This window comes from Neophocaena asiaeorientalis, unplaced genomic scaffold (assembly GCF_003031525.2).
Source record: "Neophocaena asiaeorientalis asiaeorientalis breed wild unplaced genomic scaffold, Neophocaena_asiaeorientalis_V1.1 scaffold249, whole genome shotgun sequence".
Classification (NCBI taxonomy): Eukaryota; Metazoa; Chordata; class Mammalia; order Artiodactyla; family Phocoenidae; genus Neophocaena; species Neophocaena asiaeorientalis.
The window spans coordinates 4030840-4050014 of NW_020172625.1; the positions used below are offsets into that span (position 1 = coordinate 4030840).

The 19175-nt window shown below is 41.6% G+C and overlaps 1 protein-coding gene across 1 annotated transcript in view; it reads left to right on the top strand.

Moving 5' to 3' along the window:
- The window catches only part of LOC112395642 (protein prune homolog 2-like), a 123624-nt gene that overhangs the window by 73724 nt on the left and 30725 nt on the right, over window positions 1-19175 (top strand). The window lies entirely within an intron of this gene.

The window sequence follows — 19175 nt, forward strand, 5'->3', positions numbered from 1 at the left end:
TCTCAATAGATGCAGAGAAAGCTTTTGACAAAATTCAACACCCATTTATGATAAAAACCCTCCAGAAAGTAGGCATAGAGGGAACTTATCTCAACATTATAAAAACCATATATGACAAACCCACAGCCAGCAACGTTCTCAATGGTGAAAAACTGAAACCATTTCCTCTGAGATCAGGAACAAGACAAGGTTGTCCACTCTCACCACTGTTATTCAACATAGTTTTGGAAGTTTTGGCCAGAGCAATCAGAGAAGAAAGAAATAAAAGGAATCCAAATTGGAAAAGAAGAAGTAAAGCTGTCACTGTTTGCAGATGACATGATACTATACATAGAGAATCCTAAAGATGCTACCAGAAAACTACTAGAGCTAATCAATGAATTTGGTAAAGTAGCAGGATACAAAATTAATGCACAGAAATCTCTTGCATTCCTCTACACTAATGATTAAAAGTTTGAAAGAGAAATTAAGAAACACTCCCATTTACCATTGCAACAAAAAGAATAAAATACCTAGGAATAAACCTACCTAAGGAGACAAAAGACCTGTGTGCAGAGAGCTATAAGACACTGATGAAAGAAATTAAAGGTGATACAAATAGCTGGAGAGATATACCATGTTCTTTGATTGGAAGAATCAACATTGTGAAAATGACTATACTACCCAAAGCAATCTACAGATTCAATGAAATCCCTATCAAACTACCTATGGCATTTTTCATAGAACTAGAACAAAAAATTTCACAATTTGTATGGAAACACAAAAGACCCCGAATAGCCAAAGCAGTCTTGAGAAAGAAAAACGGAGCTGGAGGAATCAGGCTCCTGGACTTCAGACTATACCACAAAGCTACAGTAATCAAGACGGTATTGTAATGGCACAAAAACAGAAATATAGACCAATGGAACAGGATAGAAGGCCCAGAGATAAACCCACACACATATGGTCACCTTATCTTTGATAAAGGAGGCAAGAATATACAGTGGAGAAAAGACAGCCTCTTCAATAAGTGGTGCTGGGAAAACTGGACAGCTACATGTAAAAGAATGAAGTTAGAACACTCCCTAACACCATACACAAAAATAAACTCAAATGGATTAAAGACCGAAATGTAAGGCCAGACACTATAAAACTTTTAGAGGAAAACATAGACAGAACACTCTGTGACATAAATCACAGCAAGATCCTTTTTGACCCACCTTCTAGAGACATGGAAATAAAAACACAAATAAACAAATGGGACCTAATGAAACTTAAAAGCTTTTGCACAGCAGAGGAAACCCTGAACAAGATGAAAAGACAGCCATCAGAATGGGAGAAAATATTTGCAAATGAAGCAACTGACAAAGGATTAATCTCCAAAATTTACAAGCAGCTCATGCAGCTCAATATCAAAAAACAAACAACCCAATCCAAAAATGGGCAGAAGACCTAAATAGACATTTCTCTAAAGAAGATATACAGATTGCCAACAAACACATGAAAGAATGCTCAACATCATTAATCATTACAGAAAGGCAAATCAAACTACAATGAGGTGTCACCTCACACCAGTCAGAATGGCCATCATCAAAAAATATGCAAACAGTAAATGTTGGAGAGGGTGTGGAGAAAAGGGAACCCTCTTGCACTGTTGGTGGGAACGTAAATTGATACAGCCACTATGGAGAACAGTATGCAGGTTCCTTAAGAAACTAAAAGTAGAACTACCATATGACCCAGCAATCCCACTACTGGGCATATACCCTGAGAAAACCATAATTCAAAAAGAGTCATGTACCACAATGTTCACTGCAGCTGTATTTACTATAGCCCGGACATGGAAGTAAACTAAAGAAGTAAACATAAAGAAGATGTGGCACATATATACAATGCAATGTTACTCAGCCATAAAAAAAAAACGAAAGTGAGTTATTTGTAGTGAGGTCGATGGACCTAGAGACTGTCATACAGAGTGAAGTTAGTCAGAAAGAGAAAAATAAATACCATATGCTAACACATATATATGGAATCTAAAAAAAAAAATGGTTCTGAAGAACCTAGGGGCAGGACAGGAGTAAAGATGCAGACGTAGAGAATGTACTTGAGGACATGTGGAGGGGGAAGGGTAAGCTGGGATGAAGTGAGAGAGTGGCACTGACATATGCACTACCAAATGTAAAATAGATATCTAGTGGGAAGCAGCCGCATAGCACAGGGAGATCAGCTCCGTGCTTTGTGTCCACCTAGAGGGGTGGGATATGGAGGGTGGGAGGGAGATGCAAGAGGGTGGAGATTCGGGGATATATATATATGTATAGCTAATTTACTTTGTTATAAAGCGGAAACTAACACCATTGTAAAGCAAGTATACTCCAGTAAAGATGTTAAAAATAAATAAATGAAGCTAGATATGAAATGTTAAAAAAAAAACTTTAAGAGCAATTTACCTGTTCATATCTTTCTTGGCCTCTTAGCAGCATTCAAACCAGTTGACCTGCTTCATGACAACCATTTTATCTTAGCTTATAAGACATAATTTTGTTCCGCATTCCTCCCACCTTTTAAAAGCTCCTTTTCTACCTCTTTTGCTACCTTCTCCTCTTCAGTTTAACTTTTAAGTGCTGGAGCTCCCAGCTCGTTACCAGTTCATCGACTTCTCTGTAACTCCACACCCGCCCTAGGTGATCATTATATCAATGATCCCCAAATGTACACCTGCTCCTGAACTCTAAACTTATGCCTCTAACTTGCCTATTTGACGTCTCCATTTAAATGTCTAATAAGTATCTCACATTTAACATGTCCTAAACAGAACTTCTGATTTTTTTCTTTAACTCTGCCCTGCACCATTCTTGTCCCTCTTTGTGAATTCATTCAGCAACATTTAGCAAGCGTCTTCTATATACCAAATTCTATTCTAGATACTGGGGATATAGTAGTGAATGAAACAGACAAAAATCCCTGAGGGCAAGTAGTTTACATGCCAGTGGAGGGAGAGGGATCTCAAGGAAGCCAAGCAAATGACTTGTTCAGTCCAAAAAAAGTCCCAGTCCCAGCCACCACCTCTTACCTTGACCATTGCAATAATCTAACTGGTCTCCCTATTCCTACCCTTTTGCTGTCCAATCTCTATATAATGACCAGAGTCATTTGTATAAAACTCAAATATAAACAAAAATTTTAAGTTGGACTCCCCCCGCCAACTTTAAACCTCTAGCAGCTTCCCATTGCCCTTTGAATAAAATCCAAACTTATTCCCATGACCCACAAAGCTCTACATCATCTAGTCCTTCCTGACACTCTGATGCACCCCCTTTGGCACTTGGCTGCAGTCACGCCAACCTCCCTCTGTTTTCTAATCCACTGAGTTGATCCCAGGCCCTTTGCACGTGCTATTTCTTCTATCTGGAACACTCTGACCTCAGAATTTGAAGGAGCTGGCCATTTCTTATCATTCAAGAATGTCAACTCAAATATAACCTTATCACTTCCCAGATTTCTCAGTTTAGACCTCCCTTTTCCCTTTATCATGCTCTCTGTCATCACACTATGTTGTATTCTACTTGGCACTTAATCACTGTTAGAATTTGTTTATTTATTTACTTATTATTTGACTTCGTGCACTAAAACACAACTCCATGAGAGCAGTGATATGGTCTGTCTTGTTGGCTACCTTATCACCAGTGCCTAGAACAGTGCCTGACCCACAGAAATTGTTCATAAATATTTGTTCTGTATATAATATACATAATATTCTAATGAATAACTGAATACATTAATGAATGAGGACATTACCCCTACGCTTGCATAACATGTAATCTTATAAATCTAACGAAGTTGAGATCCACAGGTCAGCTCTAGAGGTGTCCTCCTAGTGAAGCCTCGTTTGAAAAGGAATTCCCATCTTTGCTAGTATCTCACAGATGGTGTAGTGTGCTCTAAGTGCATAGCCCATGGCAGTTAACTGGAGTTTCCTTTGCTCTATTCCTTGACTCATGGACACCTCTCATTACCTAAGCACAGAAGAAGTCTTCCTCTTCCCCACACTGTCCCATCCCCTGGTCTTGCCCCATCTTCCCACTCTGTTTTTCCATTCCAAGCCTCCCAGTTCATCCCATCCTCTCCATCTACTCTTTTCTGGTGTTAACCATGTGGCTTTCAGTCCCTCACTCTTCAGAGAGAGCCGGGGAGTAGGGAAACTAATAGACAATACCCAAATGCTCAACTGGGGATGGGGGCTGGGGGATATGAAACCTCACCCGTTCATTATTTTTCTTTTTCTTTCTTTTTCTTTTTGCTGTACACGGGCCTCTCACTGCTGCGGAGCACGGGCTCCGGACGCGCAGGCTCAGTGGCCATGGCTCACGGGCCCAGCTGCTCCGCGGCACGTGGGATCCTCCCGGACCGGGGCACGAACCCGCGTCCCCTGCATCGGCAGGCGGACTCTCAACCACTGTGCCACCAGGGAAGCCCCCGTTCATTATTTTTGTCTCAGCACAGTCCATTGGAGGAACTGGGCAAGTAAACTGTCAACTTCTGGTTGATGTGCCAAGAGTTATGATTGTGTTTCCTCTGAGAGAGTAGAAAGGAGCCACATCTAATTCAGACTTGGGGTGAGCACTTCCAAAAGAACAGCTAACCTGTTAAGTTAAAGCTCACTTAGCGTACTACACTTCCTACGCAACTTACCGATACCTACACAGCCTACAGTACAACAGGCGCTACCCTAAGTCCTTTTCAGGTAACTTGTTTGAAAGCTCACTCTATGAGGTAACTCTATGAGGCTGGTACTCATTATCCCATTTAATAGATGAGAAAACTGAAATTAAGTAATTTGCTCAAGATCTCATAACCGATAAGTGACTTAACTGGACTTCAAACCCAGGTAGCCTTAACTCCAGTGTCTGGGCTGTTTATCATTAAACTATAATACTGCCCCTGACAGAAGACTTCAGTCTTCTCATCACTTGTGATAAACCTTGAAAGAAGAGTAGTTTGTCAGGTGGAGAAGTACGGAGTCATGGTGTACTGGGTGGAGGGAGCACAGGTATACGACAGCAGAAGGGGTTTCAGAAATGACAAGCATTCACTGGGGCTGGAGCAGAGATGCCGTGGTGAGTGATAGAAGCTGTTTTACCAGTTTAAAAAAATTGTAAATCAGAAAGTGAATGCCCAGTGTCTGCTGCTTTCACTTGAAGATTACCCTGTCTGAGATTTACCTTGAATGCAACTAAAAGCACCTTATGTCGTTTGGAGCAAGATTGACAGATTGCTGGAAAACAAGTGTATCCATTTAGACTCTTCACATGTCAGTAACCAAGCTCATGAAGGGCCTTGCTTTGCAGCTCAGTCTGATACTGTCTTCAGTTGCTATGTACCTATTCCTACATACAAGAATCAGGAGTAAAGGATGCACAACCAGTCATTCTTCATGGCCTGCATTTTGAACACATAAAAGAAATGGGGAGAACTTGGAGAGTTTGGAAAGGGATGGGCAGAGGCTGGGAGTAAAATTATAACAAATATCTCACAACCTCTCTCTGAATTTGTTAAGAGCTGAACATTTGTGGAATCCTGTGGACAGATGCAGGACAGCCGGGCAAACTGGCATTAGAAAGTGAATTTTAAAGGTGGGTCTCCTCCAGAAAGCTCAAGCCAAGCAGACAACGTCTAGATTATTCCCAGTCAGAGTCACTCTCTCTCTCTATGTTTCTCCACCCACCACTCTCACCTCCTTTACTAACAGGTTATACAGAGATGGCTTTGGATGACTTCTTCCTATATTAACATACTTTGCAATGAGGTAATAGACAGTACTGTCATTAAAGATCTGGAAACACATTAAATCCTTACAGGACTCAGATGCAGCACATTTTATGGATGAAGTGGAACATAGTACGGTAAATTACAACGCCAGTATGGCGACTTCCAAATTGGCTAAAAGATCCTTGTTCCAGTAATTCTTTTTGTTTAAAGTTATCAACCCTAAAAATGATTAAGGAATTTGTTCTAGACCTTCCAGAGGCTGTTAATGTATAGTTAGGAAAGATTTCAAAGCAATTAAAGTTATATGACAATATTGTGAAGTCTTTTTTTTTTTTTTTTTTTTTTTTGTGGTACACAGGCCTCTCACTGTTGTGGCCTCTCCCGTTGTGGAGCACAGGCCCCGGACGCGCAGGCTCAGCGGCCATGGCTCACGGGCCCAGCCGCTCCGCGGCATGTGGGATCTTCCCGGACCGGGGCACGAACCCGTGTCCCCTACATCGGCAGGCGGCCTCTCAACCACTGCGCCACCAGGGAAGCCCTTGTGAAGTCTTTTTAAAAATATGATAAGCCCAGTTGTTTGACCACACAGAGGGTCCTCAACTTACCATGGTTCTACTTACAACTTTTCTGCTTTATGGGTGTGAAAGCAATCAGTAGACATCATACTTTGAATTTTGATATTTTCCCAACCTAATGATATGTGGTATGATACTCTCTAGTGATGCTAGGCAGTGGCAGCGAGCCATAGCTCCCAGACAGCCATGAGAGTAAAAACCGATGCACTTACAACCATCCCCCACCTAAAAAACCATTCTGTTTTTCATTAACTGTAGAGTAGTCAATAAATTACATGAGATAGTCAACACTTAATTATAAAATAGGCTTTGTGTTAGCTGATTTTGCCCAACCCTAGGCTAATGTAAGTGTTCTGAGCACATTTAAGGTAGGCTAGGCTAAGCTATGATGTTCAATAAATTAGGTGTATTGAATGCCTTTTCGCCTTATCATATTTTCAGAGCACAATTGGATTATAAGGGTGTTGAGGAAGATCTGTAACATTGTTTGGATCACAGTTTATGAGTCATTTAAAAATTGCCCCATAACCAATGCAATAGCCCTAAATTTCATATAAAGCTATAAATAATATATTCTGAAAGCAATAGATAGGGGAGAGGCACTAATATATTGCTATTTGGAGTTTATGGGGTTTTTTAATTTTTGATCAATGTTCTCAAGTCAAAAAAATTTTAAAGAAGTATTTTAAAATTATTCGGTGAAAATTGCATATTTTCATGAGTTTTCTAATGACTTATTTTCCAGTGGAAATTCAGAGCCACCTAGTGACCAAAAGTAAAATGTCTAAAATAAACATAACCAAAAACAAACAAAACAAAACAAAACAAAAACCCTCCCAGGAAAGAGAAAATCAGTTATTTAACCCTCGTCTTTGATGCCCAAGGATAAAATTATATTCAGCTCAAGTCTACAAAATGAGAGTTCCCAAATTCAATAGAATAAGTCTTTGGCTCATCTGGAGGCTATAAAGAATCCAAACATAGACTTGGAATATGTATGATTAATTTTTGCAGTGTTCAAATACAAATACCAACTTATTGAATGAGATATATGTGGCCTACACAAGTATAAGTTACTCTTCCTCCCAAACTCATACCCCCTTTCTTGATGACAGCTCCACTCTGGAGCGGTTTATGTATTTTCCCTCTGTAGCAAAGAGAAGGTGGGGGGATCTCACAGGAGATAAAACTGATGGTGGAAAAAGTGAGGAAGGTATGGGGCAGTGCTCAATTGCCCAACTGAGGCTTCTGATTCATAGTAATTTTTGAGCAGAAGGATTCGGGCAATTCTATTCTCTTTGCTTTGATTAAATTCAGTGAACCTCTATGGAGTCTTGTTAACTTTCTTGCTAGGCACAGATATGGTAAATCTAAAATGTGTTCATGGAGCCAGGGTGCTCAGCTTGGTTGACGTAGAGCAAGTCTGAAAAGACATAATAGGAGATGAGGGTGGAAAGGTAAGACATAGCCGTGATGTGGAACAGTGGGACACTTAAGTATTACTTTTTGAGGACTTTGACTAACATCATTGTAAGATTTAAGGCGATTACTGTGGATATAGCATGCTGGGTAAAGAGATGTGGCAGGAAGAGCAGTTAGGTTATTCCAATAGTTCTGGACAGAAGTCATAAGCATACAACCTAGAATTATTAGAGTCAGAAGAGAAACAGTGGTCAGAGAAAAGATGACTCTTTGGTACTGATATGGGGGGAGGAATGAAGGGTGTTATAAAGGGTCATTCCAAAATTTCTGTCCTAGATCATAAGGAAAGAAAAATGATGCCTGTAATAGAAATAAAGCCCCCCCGGGAAGTAGCTGGTGTGTCATGGGGGAGAGCATGAGTTTGGTCCATTCATTCATTCGGATAAATGTATGGCGTGCCTGCTATATGAGGATGCTGAGGCTGCAGTGACAACAGACTGCAACAGCCAGTGACCCAGGGAAGGGCAAGTCAGCTCCACTTCTACACCAAGGGGTCAGATTAGATGCAAATGACTATCTCTTTGCCAAGTACATCATCTTATTTTAATTAATTTATTTAAAATCCAGAACAACTCTGAGGGGAAGCTATTTTCGTATGTTAATTGTACCAAGGAGGCAACTGAAAGTCAGAGAGATGTAACAGTGAGGTCACAGTCACACAGGAACTCTGTGACAGAGGCAGGCTTTGGGTGCACTGTTTCCAGGACACCTCCTTAGGTTGTCTCCAGGAAGACACAGACAAAGAGGCGAGCAGGCAGGGCCTCCAGGGTTGAGAATGCTATCTGCACCGCTATCAGTGGCCTCTAGCTAAAGGTCTTGTTTCTTCCAATCTGGAGTCTGCATCTCCAGCCTTGTCTTGCACTGCAGCATAGCAGGCCTTACAGTTCTTGTCCCGTATTGTCACCTTCTCATCTGCCCCTTCCTGAACCTTCTGAGCCCTCACAGGCTTCATTGCCTGAACTGGACCCCTGTTCATGGATGGCCATGACATAGAGAAGGGTCAGAGACTAGGCTTTGAGTTCTCAGCCACTTGTATCAGTGTTTGTTTTTTTTTTTTCTGGACCAATCACAGAAACTCCTTAGGGCCTCAGCCTTCTCATCTGTAAAGTGGGAGAAATGCTGCCTGCCTATCAGGATGGTGAGGGTTAAATGAAATAACGTAGATGTATACGCTTTTGTGGATTGTAAAGTTCTACGGAGTGTAAGATGCCTGCATCCTTTCTGATACCCTGACTCAACAGAGCAATCATTTCCTCTTTTTGTTATTCCCACTTGATTCTTTGGGAACTGTGCAGCGCTAACCCAGGAGACCCACCAGCACCTGCCTGACTGAGATTTATACATGCAGATGCCTCTAAATCCAAGCCACTAGTGGCTACTAGACAGGACTGAGGGTTCAGTCCTACTTCTTAGTTTCAACAAGCCTGCATTTAAGTAACTTCTGTATAGTTTGCCCAAAAGCCTTAGTGCAGTTTTACCCATTAATAGTGTCAGAGGTATAAAAACTATAAACTTACAAAGAACTTCTTTTGGGAGTGTAATTATTTTCCTTTCTTTTACACATATTTAGTTTTGTAAGTTTTGAGCAATTTTGAAACTTTATGTTTTCTTTTAGTCTCCTGATTGAAGATAGCAAACATTCACTGGAAAGAAAAAAGTATAACTGAAAATTACTTTTTCCAAATTTACAAAACTAAGTGAGTGGAAAAAGAATAAAAATAAACTTTCAAAGGATGTTTTATGTACTTTTTAAACTATGTGTACTTCTGGAGTTCAAACCTAAAACTGCACTAAGGCTTTTGGGATATATTTATAAACTAATGCCATTTTTCTCGGATTTTCTCAAAGTGTGGTCCATGGATGATGGGCACCAGAATCCCGTGGCGTGCTCGTTAAAATGTGAATTCCTGGGCCCTGCTTCAAATCTCTGGGGTAGGGGCCAGGAATCCACATTTTAAACGCATTCCTTAGGTGATTCCTCGTGAACCCATGAACTAATATTTATTTTCAATGCTATAATCTCTTGACCATTCCACAAGAAACAAAGCTTTGGGTTTCATTAATACATTCTCCCTCACCTTGATTTTATCACAGTTATTAATACAATCAGACCCTTCACTTTGGCAGTGACTTACTGGCATTCTCTAATATTCATCATCTCCAACAGAAAAACTCGAATAGTTTATGGATCCTTTTGTTTCAAAAATTTCAGTCTTAATCCTAGTTTAGAGCCATTACTCCTCTATATAAGAGTAAAAGGCAGTTTTCAACAACTCATATCGCTCAGAATGTAGCCAAGCAATCAATGAAAGCTTCTCTTTGATTTGGCCAGTTGACAGTATTTGTTCTGGCAGTAGTTAGTACATCTAAATATTAACTAATTAATCTAGCTTGTAATATTCGCTGTTGGTTTTGTTGAATGAGGTGGGAGTGGGTCAAAGCTGCAGACCATTCACGGTCTCCAAATGCAAATAAAGCAGCATTTGTTTGTAGGTGGAACCAAATGATTATAAATGAACAGGCGGGCCATCTCCTGGGATTGGACAGAAAGGTCCTGTAAACGGAGAATTGTATCAACAAACAGCTGTTGGGAAAATACTATTATGCTGTAATAGCTGCTATTAAAATCCATTAGCAATCTTGATGGCCTGTTTGAATTTGATGCATCATTTGCTCTGAATAGCATTTTTTCCTAAAGTTTTGTGGTAGAATTTATGCAGATTGATAGGCAACAGCAGTGACATTCTGGGAGATTAATACCGATTACACACTTTTGCCCGCACTGGCTAATCCAGCCCTGAGAATGCTGCAAACACTACAGTTTAATTATCACTGGGGGAAAAATACACAGCATTCAAATGCCCCCAGGGCCTTCTCACACTTAGTGTGAAGCATCCGTTTCGTTTCTATGACAAACGTTTGGTATAAGCGGGTCCCCTGTTTCCCACTTTTTAACAACCCGGCTTTTCCTCATTCCAGACCCTAGAGAGTCCTCCAGGGAGGACACAATGCTCTCGGGACGCAAGCTTGGCCGAAAACATTATGTATCTAGTGAGATTTTGAAAAAACGCATGTGTTGGCAAACAGAATGCAGTTGTTGGAAGGTGGAGGAAGTGTCCAAAGGTTAGGATGAAACGCAAGGCATCCGAGCCACCGGGAAGAATGGGGAAGTAGCGCCACCTGGCGGCAAGTGAAGCAAAAAGCTTTCAGGGTTTTTGTTAATCCAAAGAGGAGAGCGATCAAGGAAGGCCCAGTTTAAGTCAAATTCGCAGTTTCTGCGTGTCCCTTGGGATCAAGGATATATTTCACGCAGATTAGAAGAGGCACCAGGGTAAACATCCTATCCATGTTGGGTGAATTAAATCAAAATGTAATTTTGTATCTCGAAAAAGCAGTTCTTTTTGACAAACACATAAACTTACGAGACCTCTCATCAACTGGGGGATTTTCAGATTTTCACCAAAAAGGGTCTGTGAAGACCTGCATTTTAACAAGGCTCCAGGTGTTTGAATGCCTTTTCAAGTTGAAAAAGCAAGGTCGGAGAGGATGGTGCAGTTATCTGGGTTACCTTTTCTTCAGTGAAGGTGCAAAACCTCAGGTAGGTCCCCTATAACCTTTTTCCTTAAGCAAACTCTCATATAACTCACTTAAATTATATTTATCAATGTTGTATATGAAAATAGGAAAACATTGATTTGCTTAAAATTCCACATGATCAATGTTTTAAGTAATTTTAACTAGATCTTAAGTGCACCTTGAGCCAGTTGCCTCCCAAATTTTGGACTCTGGGACTTCAAGTTTTAGAATCAAGCTTTTAATTGGTTGAGAGTTTTAGTTTTTTAAAATGAATGCATTAAAGAAAATGGCAATTTTAGAAGTCCTTTCGTTCTGTTCTTAAAAATTGAGTTCTCTTTAAAAATCCCTTTTACCCTACAGTCCTGTAATATCTGCTCAAGTTATAAGTGAAATAGCAAGCTGGCAGTTGTGGGGGAGTGGGGCCGGGGAGAGCGGGATTTCATTGTTTTTAAATTAAATTGCACTATGTATAAAATAGATAACCAATGAGAACATACTGTATAGCACAGGGAACTCTACTTAATGCTCTGTGGTGACCTGAATGGGAAGGAAGTCCAAAAGGGAGGGGATATATGTATACGTATGGCTGATTCATTTTGCTGTACAGTAGAAACTAACACAACATTGTAAAGCAACTATACTCCAATAAAAATTAATTTTAAGAAATCACCAATGGGCTTCCCTGGTGGCGCAGTGGTTGAGAGTCCGCCTGCCGATGCAGGGGACACGGATTCGTGCCCCGGTCCGGGAAGATCCCACATGCCGCGGAGCGGCTGGGCCTGTGAGCCATGGCCACTGAGCCTGCACGTCCGGAGTCTGTGCTCCACAACGGGAGAGGCCACAACAGTGAGAGGCCCGCGTACCGCCAAAAAAATAAATAAATAAAATAAAAATCACCAAGTCATGACCTGAAAAAAGAACTAATTAATTAAATTACATTTTATATTTAGCCTACTATTCAAAGATACTTTGTTGATTATTTGGGGTTAAGGAACATTGATAAGAAAAGGACCCAGAAACTCAAAGCATCAGCTAGTGCTGGAACTTCTTATGTTAGGTTGAAAGGCTGCAGGGGGGCAGGGGGGCAGGGAATCTCCCTAAGTTGTTAACTTTGTGCTGTCAGCTGGTCAATACTTAATACTATTGTGCTCTAAATATTTGTGTAATAGCTAGTCTTTATTGAACACTTCCAGTCAGTTCTGCTGTAATGCTGGTTTTGAAAATGTGCATTTATTCCAGTACAACTGATATATTAGGGAACAGTTTCAGCATAATGCAGATTTCATGTTTAATTGTGCATGATTTTGTCCTTGAGAAATACCAGGTGAACACAGAAAACAGCACCTAACTGAATGGAGCCTAGGAGGAACATACAAAACGCGTGTGAATGCACACACACACACACACATGCCCCTCAAATGTGTACCAGCTACATGTTCACAGCATGTGTTACGAGCCACACCCATCCATGTCTGGTGTTAGAACTTTCAGTCTGATTTCAGATAACCCTCCTTCCACCACTGTCACAGTAACCGCCAAGTTATAACCCTTCCCATGCCCATTTCCGAAAGCAAACTGTAGGTCTTCTTCAAAGTGCTGTCTTTATTATAGTATATATTAGCCACTTACCATGTGTAAAACTGCTACCTTTTTTATTGGGCTCAATGTGTCATCGAAGTTTTTGTGGGTCGTGCCCCGTCTTTATTTTTCCAATAACCTCTGTGTTTTTCACTGGGAGATTTTGCATAGGAATTTTTTAGCCAGCCTGTGCCACATTCTAGCAGAACGAACTGTAGTATACAGCTAGTGCTTCCTATATATTGATTCATTTATTCCTAACAGTGACTCAGTGAAGTAATTACTTTTTTAAATCCTCATTTTACAGATGAGGAAACTGAGGATGGAGACGTTAAGTAAACTGTCCAAGGTCTGTTATTGACATTGAAAATCTGGTTTCATCCACAGTGGCTGTTTCCTACTGTCTTGGCATATACTGGTCACAGAACAGATGAAGTCCCTGTTGAGCATCGTTCTGTTGATGAACGCTGTTTGGAATGTTATTCTGAAATCTTCACTTCTGTCTATTCCTCATTGCTCAGAGTCCTGCCCTTTGCTATCTGTTCTTCCCATTGTAAATGTCAGGCCCTGCTTGACCACTGGGCAAATTCCCCTCCTCCTTTACATCTCAACTCAAATGCCAGCTTCATGAGGGAGCCTTCCCTGACTTCTCCAGGCAAGCTTGTAGATTCCTTCTCTTCTGCTTCCAATTAATGCTCTTTGTTTATACGTCCGTGGGACAACCTAGAATCTTATATGCTTAGCTGCATTAGGATTGCAAACTCCTTTAGGGTAAGAAGCTTAACACATTTTTTTATATCCCCAGAGTCTGATACTTGGTATTCACTTCTCCATCCATTCACTCATCCACTTTTTTATTCGTTCATCCATTCATTCACTCACTCACCCATTTATGTGTTTATTCAATAAATATTTATTGAACATCTACCATGGGCCAGCCAGTGATTTAGGTATCAGCAGCAGAGTATGAACATGACAAAGTCCCTGCTGTCATGGACCTAACATTCTGTTGGGGTCAAGGGAGATGGACGATAAAGTAAGCAAGTAAATATACAGTATGATTTCAGGTTCTTCAAAATGCCTTGAAGAAAAAGAAATCAGGGTCAGGGACTACAGAAGGCCTTCAGTAAATATCTGTTTAATAAATAGTTGAATGAATAAGAAAGATAAATAAGTAACAAGGTGGAAAAGAGTGAAAAGGAAAGCTATAAATCTCTGTCAAAGCTTTAAGAACCAAAGTGATGGATTTATGAAATGCCCTATATAATTGATCAAATGGAAAGCAAGTACATGAATTGCCAGGATACCTCTGCAGGCATCTAAAGGAATCAAAAAATAGGAGTTTGGCCTGGAAAATCCAGCAAAAAGTTGAGTTAATGTTAGAACTACTTGAGGATACTTTTTAAAAAATGATGCTCATCCTTGCCCATATGAAAAAGTCCATCAGTAAGAGATTCATTAGGATATGATAGAATGTTTTCTGTGGAGCTGGTGAGGTTGGGATGTCCTGGAACATTTTTATTCCTGAGTAAGAGAGTAAAAGCAGAAAGGGGCAGTGCTAACATTTCAGAGACAAGCCTGTGACTCTGCTTTTTCTTTGCCAGATCAGCAGATCCTGTGTACTCCCAACCTGAGTTAGTCCTAAAGCCAGCTTTTCTATACGTGCGCTCACACATGCATCCTTCCCACTGCAAGGGGCTGGCCTTTTTTAAAAGGGACTAGGTGTAGAGAAGAGAGGCCGGCAAAAATGCATGTTGGAAATAATTCCAGACCGTTGAGTCATGAGACCTGCGTTCTGGTCCTTTGCCTCATAACAGCCATGCGACCTTTTACAAGTTTACAATCTGAAACATGACAGATTTTGACTAGATCCATGGTTATCAACCCTGAGGACACATTGGAATCATTTAGGCAACTTTAAAATGATAGTACTTGGACTCTGGAGTCAGTATGCCTGACTCCTAATCCTGGATCCATGCCTTTTAGAGCATGTGGTCTTGGGAAAGTTACTTAATTCTTCTGTGCCTCAGTCTTCCACCTCTGTAGATTGGGAATGATATTAACATCAGTACTAACCTACCTAGAAGGATTATTTTGAATAACAAATTAACGAATCTATGTCCTATGCTCAGAGCAGGGCTTACCATGTTGTGAGCACTCAAATATTCATTGTTATTATCAACATTCTATTCGAGGGAGTCAAAATCCATAGGAAAAAGCTTAAGGAGACAATTTTGCCTCCGTATAAGGAAAAAACGTCCTAATGGACCTATCCAAAGATGGAATGAGCCATCTCAGCTGGCCACGGCTTTTCTATCTGTGGAAACGTTCAACCTCAGGTTATGTAACCATTTGGCAGAATGAGGTATAAGAAATTTAATATTTAATAATTGGGTGGGTGATTGAACTAAATGGCCTTTACAGCCCATCTCAAACCAGCATTCAGTCTTGCTCTCACTTTAATTCTAAAATTATACGATTTTATGAAGAACTTAACTAAGCTATCTCTCTTGAGGAGAAGAAATTTCAAAGGATAACCCCAAATGGTGTCCTGGGTTTTCTTGAGATCCAGATTTGATAATTCTCTACATTGAAATTGAGTTGGAGAAAAATCCACTGCTTTGAAAGTCATCACTAGTTTTGTAAACAATATGATCTGAATATTCCCTGTTTCCTTTCTGTCACAATAACTAATCAAATCTATTTAGTTATTCATTTTGGCTTGAAGCTGGCGGGATTAGCGAGAATTTCTAGTAATAGTTTCTATGAGAAATTTTTTCCATATATGGCGATTTCAACAAAGCAAACATTCTGCCACATTCCATTATGGATTTGTCTGGTATGCTTCCCAAGAAGATACACTTTTAGACTTCTGCTCCCTCTGACAAGGGCAGAGGGGGATCTGAGATATAGAGAACAGTCATTTACTGATCTGATTGTGGCAAAGGATCTCTTACTCTTTAAAAAAGTGAAATATAAAATGGAAAGTGTTTTTGTTCACAGAAATTATCCAAAGTAAAATCTGCTGGCATGGAGCCTGGAAGAAATATTAACTTAAGTGTATTTTTAATTCTAGACCTTTCTTTAAATCTCTAAATTTCAGTAACTTCATTGATGAGTATCAGTGTTATCGACCTTACTGAGGTTCGTGTGTGTGTGTGTGTGTGTGCGTACCCCAGGGTATTGCTGCCATCTGTCAGTGAAGAATATCTAGCATTCTTGCAATGAACAGCTGTTTATATCCATCCAGACTGCTTAGCAGCGTGTATGAGAAGAGGTGATTTGTGAGGCCAAAGGCAAGTTCCACTTCTTTTGTATTATGTGTATGTTAACGGTTCAGATTTAGGTGGGCTCAAGTGTGGAGCCGAAGAGCTTGGCAAGACGATACAGCAGGGACCTTCTGTTGAACATTAATCATTTCTTTTCTTAAACTTTATACTTGTCTCCTAGTACAGCTCAGTAAATAACAGTGCATTTCTATGCCCTTTGCGTTTTGCAGCAGAGACTCAATTGTGGTCCACATTCCCGCCAACTATCCTTTGGGAATGCGTTAGCAACTTCCAAATGCTGTTTTTAGATCTGACCATCAATTAATTTCTAGACACATAAATCCCTCTAGAGGTATCATATAGCTCTCTTGGTTTTCACACAAGCACCTCAAACTCACAAGACAAATGTGAACTTGTTCCCTTCTCTCTAATCCCATTGCTACTGCCTTCGTTCAAGACCTCTTCTTGTTTTACCCAGAATATAGCAACCAAGACAGCAACTAGCTCATGGGCACCTTTTTGCAAATTACAGCAAGACTGCTTCCTTCTGTTGATAATGCCCCACCCCCAGAAGTGGCTTTGTGCGTGGATCATGGCCTGGATCACGGACAGGATTTCAGCCCCGTTTCTCCCCTCTTGTTGGATACCTGAGCTCTGAGCACAGCCTGCAAGTAGCAGTCCTGCTAGGGAGACTCTTAGGGAGCCAGCTCTTTGTAACTGGCTCTCTGATCTTGAATACAAATCATCTCCAGTCTGCCCTTCACAATAAAATGTAAATCAAATCACACTGTGCTCCCTTCTTAAAATCTTCATGGCTCTCCAGACCTCCTGGTTGAAGTGGAACTGCCCTGCACGGCAGACAAAGGCATTGAACTTCTGATCCTCGTACCAACCTGCACTCCCTCGGATAACATCAGGATTTCTTTGCATTATCTTAGGGGAAGAAGGCCTTCTGAGTGATGGGAAATGTCTGAACTTTGGCCAGAATTCCTAGTAGAACAGAAGTGGAGAGAACAGAGGGAGAAGGGTGGATATTAAGGAAGATAAAAGAGCTGGTTTCAAAAAGAAGAGATGCCCCAAAGGGATTTGTCACCATGCTGAAGCAGTATTGCTTGAGGAATTCCTTCAAGGCTTTATTTCTTAAGGAGGCCAGTCGATTTTCTCCCCTTCAAGTTGTCTTCCCACATCCAGGAAGCAACTGTGCAGAAGCGCTGATAGTGAAGCAGAGGGCAGAGCTCTGGGGTTTGAACTGAGGCTCCTCCTCTGACCACCTGTGTGACCCTTGGCAAGTTGCTACCCCCTCTGCGCCACAGTCTCCTCAGCACCACAATGGGGAAGGTAATAGGACTGTTGTGGAAGATAGATGAAAATGAAATAATGTGTTTAAAGACCCTAGTACAATTCCTGGCACATCAAAGAATCAATAAATGTTAACTTTTGCATTAGTTAGGACTCTGCTTTTAGATAGAAAACCAACTTGACTCTAGTTAACCTCCCCTGGCCAAAGGGAAAAAAAAAAAGGCACGGGTTTCACTGGCTCATATTACTAACCCAAGGACTCTCCACCTCCTAGCTCTGCTTCCCTCTGGATCTCCCTCGTTCTGCCCTTCGAGGCACGGGGGCTGTCAGCTGCTCTAGACACACTTAGGAAAGTTTCACTGTCAGAGACAAAAAACTTCTCTCTCTAAGCTCGGGAGGGCACTGATTGAGGCTTGTAGGGACACACCCCTTCCCTTTACCCGTTCCCAAGAGTAGTGAGAGTAAGGTACTATGGTTAGCCCAGCCTGAATCAGCTGCCCATCCCTCTGGCCAATGAGAAGGGTCTGTTAACAGGAGAGTAAAGTGCTGGGCAGACTAAAGCAATAGTCACCTACTACTGTTTTCTTCCTTTTCCAGCAAAGGAAGGTAAACTATTAGCCAAAATCAGGACCCACTGAAGCAATAGCTGCATGGTCTTAGTATGGCAATACGTGATTAGCCACTCAAGATGGCTGTTCTCTTGCTCTCTGTACATCCCCCTGCTTGACCAGTCTCTGCTTCACCTACACCCTACTCACCTGACTGACCTTCTCATGGAGCCTAATCAGTAAAATGCCTACATAATTGCTCCGGGCCCCAGCTGGTGATTGTTCCAATCTTTAGATCAGAACATCTCCATTGTGATAGCTTATCAAAGGGGCGGTGAGGGGCGTGCTTCTCTGCTGGTTTCCTTGGTAACTGATGAGCCAGCCTAATGTCAGTTGCCCCTATAACTGGCCACTTCCCTCCCTCTACCCAAGCAGAGACTGCCGCTGCCTTGTCCTGTCCGCTGTCTGCCGTCCGCAATGGGGTGCCGCTCCAGAGCCTTGCTTCAGACATGTAAGCTCCCCCCATCCATTAAACCGTTGATGTCTCTGTGGCTGACTCTGGGCCCTTTCTTCGGTCTTGAGCCTGGGCAAGTACAGGGCTTGCAGGACTCTGGGGTGCAGCCCAAAGGGCAACTTGGTGGGGGAGAGTCTGGGGTTGACCTGAGACATTCTCCTAGGGAACAGCCACTCCTAGGTAAAGCCAACCCAGCTGTGAGGTGCCACCTAAAGACGCTCCTCAAGGCGTAGAATGGTGGGCAGTATCCTTTGATCTGATCTCCGAAACAAGGTTCAGGGTAGAGCCGTATGGAGCCCTGGCAGATGGGTGAGGCACGGCCATGGTGAATGGAGGTGAGAGCTACGAATTATACTAGCTGGGACTCAGGAGTCAGGGCTTTTTTCCCAAGGAGGATTAAACAGGGGGGTTCATGATTAGGGGTAGGAGGGTGTAGGGAAAGGAAGAGAGAGATTGTCCACCACGTGAGGGACATTGCAGGAACTTGGAAGGCAACGCTAGGGTATGCCTTTGTAAACCAGACTAGCGAGTTCAGCAAGTGGTTTTGAGTGGGACGGGTATGCGGGCTGCCTAAGTTCAATGCTGA